The sequence below is a fragment of the Arachis hypogaea genome, chromosome 17, assembly GCF_003086295.3.
Source record: "Arachis hypogaea cultivar Tifrunner chromosome 17, arahy.Tifrunner.gnm2.J5K5, whole genome shotgun sequence".
Lineage (NCBI taxonomy): Eukaryota > Viridiplantae > Streptophyta > Magnoliopsida > Fabales > Fabaceae > Arachis > Arachis hypogaea.
The window spans coordinates 85,173,737-85,183,189 of record NC_092052.1 but is presented as its reverse complement, the minus strand read 5'-3'; the positions used below and the strand labels follow the sequence as shown (position 1 = coordinate 85,183,189).

General features: G+C 40.0%; 1 non-coding gene across 1 annotated transcript; it reads right to left on the bottom strand.

Moving 5' to 3' along the window:
* Window positions 1-676: 676 nt before the first annotated feature.
* On the bottom strand, window positions 677-783 carry LOC112768655 (small nucleolar RNA R71). The gene has a single exon (XR_003186058.1). It is a non-coding gene; the product is annotated as a small nucleolar RNA R71 (small nucleolar RNA).
* Window positions 784-9,453: the final 8,670 nt, after the last annotated feature.

The window sequence follows — 9,453 nt, the reverse complement described above, 5'->3', positions numbered from 1 at the left end:
TTAGTCATCATTTTCAATTTTTTTCTCTTTTATTTATTTAGTATTTTTATTTTATTTCTTTGCACATGTTACCTCACTGAGAATTCTCTACACTCTGACGTAGAGAATCCCATTATTTCTTGTCTTCTATCTGTTTATGAGCAGGAACAGGGATAAAGAACCTCTATTAGACTTTGATTCTGAACCTGAAAGGACTTTGAGGTGGCGTTTGCAACAAGCAAGACTTTACAAGGCTGCAGAGTCCACTATGGATCATAATAATGCTACTAATGCCAATATGGCAAATCTAAATGGAAATGAGCAACCTAGAAGAGTGCTTGGCTCTTATACTACTCCTACTGTAGATATTTATGGCAAAAGTATCATGGTGCCTCCTATAGCTGCAAACAACTTTGAACTGAAGCCAAAACTAGTTACTCTTGTGCAACAAAATTGTCAGTATCATGGACTCCCTCAAGAAGATCCAAATCAGTTTATTTCTAATTTTCTCCAGATTTGTGATACTGTGAAAACTAATGGAGTGAGTCCTGAGGTGTACAAACTCATACTCTTCCCATTTGCTGTGAAGGATAGAGCAAAGCTATGGTTAGATTCTCAACCCAAGGAGAGTCTGGATACTTGGGATAAAGTTATCATTGGATTTCTGACAAAATTTTTCCCACCTCAAAAGCTGACTAAGATAAGGGTGAAGGTTTAGAATTTCAGATAGAAAGATGGTGAGACCCTTTATGAAGTTTGGGAGAGATTCAAGGTACTGACTAGACAATGCCCTCCAGACATGTTCTCTAGATGGACTCAGCTGGACATCTTTTATGAGGGCTTTTGTGAAATGTCCAAGATGCACTTAGATAATTCTGCAGGTGGTTCTTTGCACATGAAGAAGACACCAGAGGAGACTACTGAGCTTATTGAGTTGGTTGCTAACAACCAATACTTATACTCTTCCAACAGGAATTCTATGAACTCTGAGACCCCTCAAAAGAGAGGCATTTTAGAAGTGGAAGCTGTTGATGCTCTTCTTGCTCAGAACAAACTTTTGTCTCAGCAAATAAGTCTAATTACTCAACAGTTGAGTGGAATGCAAGTTTCAGCTGTCAACACTCAGAATGCACCCCAAGAAGCCTCTTATGACATGACTGGTAATTTTATGCAAAATGAGAATTATGATTATGCTCAATCTTCTTCTGAACAGGTCAATTACATGGGGAGTGCTCCTAGACACCCCAATAATGATCCATACTCTAAGACCTACAATCAAGGGTGGAGAAATCACCTGAATTTTGGGTGGAGAGACCAACCTCAGAGATATCAGAATTTCAACAATAATTCTCAAGGCAGTTTTCAGCAGAATAATCATAATAACTGCCAATTTCAGTCTCATCAACAACAACCACCTCAGCAGGCAAATTCTCAGCCGCAGCAGAATTTTAATTGGGAGACAATTATGAATAGTTTTATGCAGGAAACCAGAGCTTCCATTAGAAACTTGGAGGTGCAAATGGGGCAGTTGAGCAAGCAAATACCTAAGAGGTCTTCAAGTACATTTCTTGGTTATACAGTGGTGAACCCAAGAGAAGATTGCAAGGCTATTCAGTTGAGAAGTGGTAAAGTAGCTGGTTTTGATACTAAGGTCAATGAGGAGCTAGTTGAAAAAGAAGCTCCAGAAGAGAAGAAGGACGAAGTGGAGCACGCCCCTCCAAAGCGTGCGGACAACCCATTCCCAAGGCTCCCAAGTACAAGCCAAAAATGCCATACCCTCAAAGGCTTCAGAAAGCTTCCAAGGACAAGCAATTTTCTAGATTTTTAAAAGTCTTCAAGAAGCTGTAGATCAACATTCCTTTTGCAGAGGCTCTTGAGCAAATGCCTCCCTATACTAAATTTATGAAAGAATTGCTGACTAACAAGAGGAATTGGAAGGAACAAGAGACAGTGGTGTTGACCGAGGAATGTAGTGCTATTATTCAACATAACCTTCCTGAGAAGATGAAAGATCCAGGAAGCTTTGTCATTCCTTGCACCATTGGAGATGTCGCTATTCAGTGAGCTTTATGTGATCTTGGAGCTAGCATCAATCTCATGCCACTTTCAGTGATGAAAAGCTTCAAATTGAGGAGGTAAAACCAACTCGTATTTCTCTTCAACTTGTTGATCTTTCTATTAAATTTCCTGTGGGTGTTGTTGAGGATTTACTTGTGAAAGTAGAACCATTTATTTTTCCTGCTGATTTTGTTATATTAGATATGGAAGAGGATGCAAAGTCCTCTATTATTCTTGGTAGACCCTTTTTAGCTACAGGTAGAGCTTTGATTGATGTGCAAAAAGGTGAATTAACCCTGAGGGTCAATGAAAAATAGGTGGTCCTTAATGTATTTGAAGCACTCAAACACCTTAATAATTCTGAAGGGTCTACGAGAGCTGATGTTGTTGAACCACTAGTTCAAGAGGTACTGGAAGCTGAGGTACTTGATGATGTTCTGGATCCTATTTCTGAGTATAAATTAGTTGAACTTGATGATTCACCACCCAAAAAAAGAGCTATTGAACACGCCTAAAGTAGACGAGGAAGTCCCCAAGCTTGAGCTCAAACTCTTTCCTCCTTCTCTGAAATATGTGTTCTTGGGTGAAAATGATTCCTATTCGGTGATTATTAGCTCTTCATTCTTTGAAGCCTGGAGAGGAAGATGCACTTATTACAATGCTCAGGAGCTATAAAATAGCTCTTGGGTGGACCATTGGTGATTTAAAGGGGATTAGTCCCACCAAGTGTATGCACAAGATCCTTCTTGAAGAAGATGCTAAACCGGTTGTGCAACCACAACAGAGACTCAATCCAACTATGAAAGAGGTGGTCCAAAAAGAGGTAATGAAACTATGGGAAGCCAGTATTATTTACCCTATTTCTGATAGCCCTTGGGTGAGCCCTATGCAGGTAGTTCCCAAGAAAGGAGGGATGACAGTGATCAAGAATGAAAAGAATGAGCTAATTCCTACAATGACAGTCACAGGATGGAGAATGTGTATAGACTACTGGAGGCTCAACACTGCTACAAGGAAGGATCACTTCCCCCTGCTTTTCATTGATCAGACGCTTGAGAGGTTAGCTGGTCATACTTTTTATTGCTTTTGGTGCACGAAATCATAAACACACTTTTGCAATTCCGCACAACTAACCAGCAAGTGCATTGGGTCGTCCAAGTAATACCTTATGCGAGTAAGGGTCGATCCCACGGAGATTGTCGGCTTCAAGCAAGCTATGGTTATCTTGTAACTCTTAGTCAGGATATCAACAATTCTTAGATTTAATTGTAAAAAGTAAAAGAACATAAAATAAATACTTGTTATGCAGTAATGGAGAACAGGTTGAGGTTTTGGAGATGCTCTATCTTCTGAATTTCTGCTTTTCTACTGTCTTCTTCTTCAAGCACACAAGGTTCCTTCCATGGCAAGCTATATGTTGGTGGATCACCGTTGTCAATGGCTACCATCTGTCCTCTCAGTGAAAATGGTCCAAATGCACCGTCACTGCACGGTTAATCATCTGTCAGTTCTCACTCAAGCTGGAATAGGATCCATTGATCCTTTTGCGTCTGTCACTACGCCCAGCACTTGTGAGTTTGAAGCTCGTCACAGTTATCCTATCCCAGATCCTACTCAGAATACACAGACAAGGTTTAGATGTTCCGGATCTCAAAAATGCTACCAATTGATTCTAGCTTATACCACGAAGACTCTGATTTGAACCAGGAGGCTAAGAGATAAGCACTCAGTCTAAGGTAGAATGGAGGTGGTTGTCAGGCACGCATTCATAGGTTGAGAATGGTGATGAGTGTCACAGATCATCAAATTCATCAAGTTGAAGTACGAGTGAATATCTTAGAATGGAAGCAAGTGTGATTGAATGGAAAACAGTAGTAATTGCATTAATTCATCAAAACACAGCAGAGCTCCTCACCCCCAACCATGGGGTTTAGAGACTCATGCCGTAGAAGATACAATATGAAATGTGTAGAGTGTCATGAGGTACAAGATGAATCACTAAAAGTAGTTTTTATAATAAACTAGTGACCTAGGGTTACAGAAAATGAGTAAGCTAGAATAGATAGTGTAAAAATCCACTTCCGGGGCCCACTTGGTGTGTGCTTGGGCTGAGCATTGAAGCTTTCACGTGTAGAGACCTTTCTTGGAGTTAAACGCCAGCTTTTGTGCCAGTTTGGGCATTTAACTCCAGCTTTCATGCCAGTTCTGACGTTTTGACGCCAGAATTTCTATGCTGACTTAGAATGCCGGTTTGAGCCATCAAATCTCGGGAAAGTATGGACTATTATATATTTCTGAAAAGCCCAGGATGTCTATGTTCCAACGCAATTGAGAGCATGCCAATTGGGTTTCTATAACTCTAGAAAATCCTCTTTGAGTGCAGGGAGGTCAAAATCCAACAGCATCTGCAGTCCTTTTCAGCCTCTGAATCAGATTTTTGCTCAAGTCCCTCAATTTCAGTCAGAAAATACCTGAAATTACAGAATAAAATACAAACTCATAGTAAAGTCTAGAAATGTGATTTTTGAATAAAAACTAATAAAAAATAATAAAAACTAACTAAAATATACTAAAAACATACTAAAAACAATGCCAAAAAGCGTATAACTTATCTGCTCATCACAACACCAAACTTATATTGTTGCTTGTCCCCAAGCAACTGAAAATCAAATAGGATAAAAAGAAGAGAATATACTATAAATTCCAAATTATCAATGAAACTTAGCTCCAATTAGATGAGCGGGACTAGTAGCTTTTTGCCTCTGAACAGTTTTGGCATCTCACTTTATCCCTTGAAGTTTAGAATGATTGGCATCTATAGGAACTCAGAATTTAGATAGTGTTATTGATTCTCCATGTTTAGTATTGTTGATTCTTGAACACAGTTACTTTATGATTCTTGGCCGTGACTCTAAGCATTTTGTTTTCCAGTATTACCACCGGATACATAAATGCCACAGACACATAATTGGGTGAAGCTTTTCCGATTGTGACTCAGCTTTGCTAGAGTCCCCAATTAGAGGTGTCCAGAGCTCTTAAGCACACTCTTTTTTCTTTGGACCACGACTTTAACCGCTCAGTCTCAAGTTTTTACTTGACACCTTCACGCCACAAGCACATGGTTAGGGACAGCTTGGTTTAGCCGCTTAGGCCAGGATTTTATTCCTGTGGGCCCTCCTATCCAGTGATGCTCAAAGCCTTGGATCCTTTTTTATTTTTCCCTTGCTTTTTGGTTTAAAGGGCTATTGGCTTTTTCTGCTTGCTTTTTCTTTTTCTTTCTTTTCCTTTTATTATATTTTTTTCACCTCTTTTATTTTTGCAAGCTTTTCACTGCTTTTTCTTGCTTCAAGAATCATTTTTATGATTTTTCAGATTATCAATAACATTTCTCCTTTTCCATCATTCTTTCAAGAGCCAACAATTTTAACATTCATAAACAACAAATTCAAAAATATGCACTGTTCAAGCATTCATTCAGAAAAACAAAAAGTATTGCCACCACATCAAAATAATTAATCTGTTTTATAATTTGAAATTCATGTACTTCTTTTTCTTTTTCAGAAAACATTTTTCATTTAAGAAAGGTGATGGATTCATAGGACATTCATAGCTTTAAGGCATAGACACTAAGACACTAATGATCATGTAATAAGACACAAACATAAATAAAACATAAAGCATTAGGAACGAAAAACAGAAAGTAAAAAATAAGGAAATTAAAGAATGGGTCCACCTTAGTGATGGTGGCTTGTTCTTCCTCTTGAAGATATTATGACGTGCTTTAGCTCCTCTATGTCTCTTCCTTGCCTTTGTTGCTTCTCTCTCATGGCCTTTTGGTCCTCTCTAATTTTATGGAGGATAGTGGAATGCTCTTGTTAAGGTCCATGAGTGGGCTCTCTTGTTTGTTCCATCATTTTCTTAGTGATGGGCTTTTGAGATGAATCTCTCCATCTCCCATGACTCGGAGGTGGAAGCTTTTGCCTTCCCTTTCCTCTTTCTAGAGGTTTCTCTGGCCTTAGGTGCCATAAATGGTTATGGAAACACAAAAAGCAATGCTTTTTCCACACCAAACTTAGAAGGTTTGCTTGTCCTCGAGCAAAAGAAGAAAGAAGGGAGGAGAAGAAGAAGAAAATGGAGGAGATGGAGATGTGTGAGTGGTTAAGAGGTGATGGGGAAGAGTATTTGGGGAAGGGTGTTATGGGAAGGTGTGAAGAAGAGAGAGAGAGAGAGATTAGATAGGTGGGGATCCTGTGGGGTCCACAGATCCTGAGGTGTCAAGGATTTCTCATCCCTGCACCATATTGGCGTGTAAATGCCCCTTGCTTGCCAATCTTGGCATTAAACGCCAGGTTGCTGCCCATTTCTAGCGTTTAACGCCAGCTTTGTGCTAATTTCTGGCGTTAAACGCCAGTTCTGTGCCCCTTTCTGGCGTTAAATTCCAGCTTTGTGCCCCTTTCTGGCGTTAAACGCCCAGAATGGTGTCAGACTGGGCGTTTAATGCCCATTCTGTTACCCTTACTGGTGTTTAAATGCCAGTAAGCTTCTCCTCTAGGGTGTGCTATTTTTAATACTATTTTTCATTCTGTTTTTGCTTTTTCAGTTGTTTTTGTGACTTCACATGATCATCAACCTTCAGAAAACATAAAATAACAATAGAAAATAAATAGATATAATAAAATTGGGTTGCCTCCCAACAAGCGCTTCTTTATTGTCTTTAGCTGGACCTTGAATGAGTTTTATTCTAGTCTCAGTTTTGAGCATTCTTGCTCAAAATTGCTTTCAAGATAGTGTTTGATTCTCTATCCATTAACAATGAACTTTTTGTCAGAATCAATATCCTGAAGCTCAACATATCCATATGGTGACACACTTGTAATTACATATGGTCCTCTCCACCAGGATTTTAATTTCCTGGGGAATAATCTAAGTCTAGAGTAAAATAGCAGAACCTTCTGTCCTGGCTCGAAAACTCTAGATGACAGTTTCTTGTCATGCCACCTTTTTGCTTTTTTTTTTTTATAAATTTTTGCATTTTCAAAAGCATTGAGTCTGAATTCTTCTAGCTCATTCAGCTGGAGCAATCTTTTCTCTCCAGCTAACTTAGCATCCAGGTTTAGGACTCTGGTTGCCCAGTAGGCCTTATGTTCCAGTTCCACGGGCAGATGACAGGCCTTGCTATACACAAGCTGGTATGGAGAGGTTCTTATAGGAGTCTTGAATGCTGTTCTGTATGCCCACAGAGCATCATCTAAGCTTTTTGCCCAATCCTTTCTACGGGCAATTACAGTCCGTTCCAGGATTCTTTTTAGTTTTCTATTAGAGACTTCAACCTGCCCATTTGTCTGTGGATGATATGGAGTTGCTACTTTGTGGCTAATTCCATATCGAACCATAGCAGAGTATAGCTATTTATTGCAGAAATGAGTGCCTCCGTCACTGATTAGTACTCTGGGGATGCCAAATCTACTGAAGATATATTTCTGGAGTAACTTCAGCACGGTCTTAGTATCATTAGTGGGTGTGGCAATTGCTTCTACCCATTTAGATACGTAGTCTACTACCACCAGAATGTAAGTGTTTGAGTATGATGGTGGGAAAGGACCTATGAAATACCCCATACATCAAACAACTCAATCTCTAAGATCCCTTGTTGAGGCATGGCATAACCATGAGGCAAGCTGCCAGCTCTTTGGCAACTGTCACAGTTACACACAAACTCTCGGGCATTTCTGTGGAGGGTAGGCCAGTAGAACCCACATTGGAGGACCTTAGTGGCTGTTCGCTCACCTCCGAAATGTCCTCCATACTGTGATCCATGGCAATGTCATAGGATCTTCTGTGCCTCCTCTCTAGGTATGTATCTGCAGATCATTCCGTCTGTACATCTCTTAAAGAGATATGGTTCATCCCATAAGTAATACTTTGCATCAGAAATTAGTTTTTTCATTTGCACCCTGCTGTACTCCTTGGGTATGAACCTCACAGCTTTATAATTTGCAATGTCTGCAAACCATGGTGCTTCCTGAATGGCGAAGAGTTGCTCATCCGAAAAGGTCTCAGGGATCTCAGTAGGAGGGAGGGATGCCCCTGCTACTGGTTCTATCTGGGACAGGTGATCAGCTACCTGGTTCTCTGTCCCTTTTTTGTCTCTTATTTCTATATCAAACTCTTGCAGAAGCAATACCCATCTTATGAGCCTGGGTTTGGAATCCTACATTGTGAGTAGATATTTAAGAGCAGCATGATCAATATACACAATCACTTTTAAACCTACTAAATAGGATCTAAACTTGTCAATGGCATAAACCACTGCAAGCAACTCTTTTTCTGTGGTTGTATAGTTTTTCTGTGCGTCATTTAGAACATGGCTGACATAGTAAATGACGTGCAGAAGTTTGTTATGCCTCAGTTCTAATACTGCACCAATGGCATGGTCACTGGCATCACACATTAGTTTGAATGGTAATGTCCAGTCTGGTGCAGAAATAACTGGTGCTGTGACTAGCCTGGATTTCAGAGTTTCAAACGCCTGTAGACACTTTGTGTCAAATATAAATGGCGTGTCAGCAGCTAGCAGATTGCTTTGAGGTTTTGTAATTTTCGAAAAATCCTTTATAAACCTCCTATAGAATCCTGCATGCCCCAGAAAGCTTCTGATTGCCTTAACATTGGCAGGTGGTGGTAATTTTTCAATTACTTCCACTTTAGCTTGATCCACCTCTATTCCCTTGTTTCAAATTTTATTCCCAAGGACAATTCCTTCAGTCACCATAAAGTGACATTTTTCCCATTTTAAAACTTGGTTGGTCTCTTGGCATCTTTTCAGAACAAATGCTAAATGGTCAAGACAGGAGCTGAATGAGTTTCCAAATACTGAAAAGTCATCCATGAAGACCTCCAGAAATTTCTCTACCATATCAGAGAAGATAGAGAGCATGCACCTCTGAAAGGTTGCAAGTGCATTGCACAGACCAGAGGGCATCCTTCTGTAGGCAAATACTCCAGAAGGACATGTGAATGCTGTTTTCTCTTGGTCCTGAAGATCCACTGCAATTTGGTTGTAACCTGAATAGCCATCCAATAAGCAGTAATATTCATGACCTGCTAGTCTCTCTAGCATTTGGTCTATGAATGGTAAAGGAAAATGATCCTTTCTGGTGGCTGTATTGAGCCTTCTGTAGTCAATACACATACGCCATCCTATAACTGTTCTTGTAGGAACCAGTTCATTCTTTTCATTATAAACCACTGTCATGCCTCCCTTCTTGGGGACAACGTGGACAGCGCTCACCCAAGGGCTGTCAGAAATAGGATAAATAATCCCAGCCTCTAGTAACTTAGTAACCTCTTTCTGCACCACCTCCTTCATGGCTGGATTTAGCCGCCTCTGTGGTTGAACCACTGGCTTAGCATTAT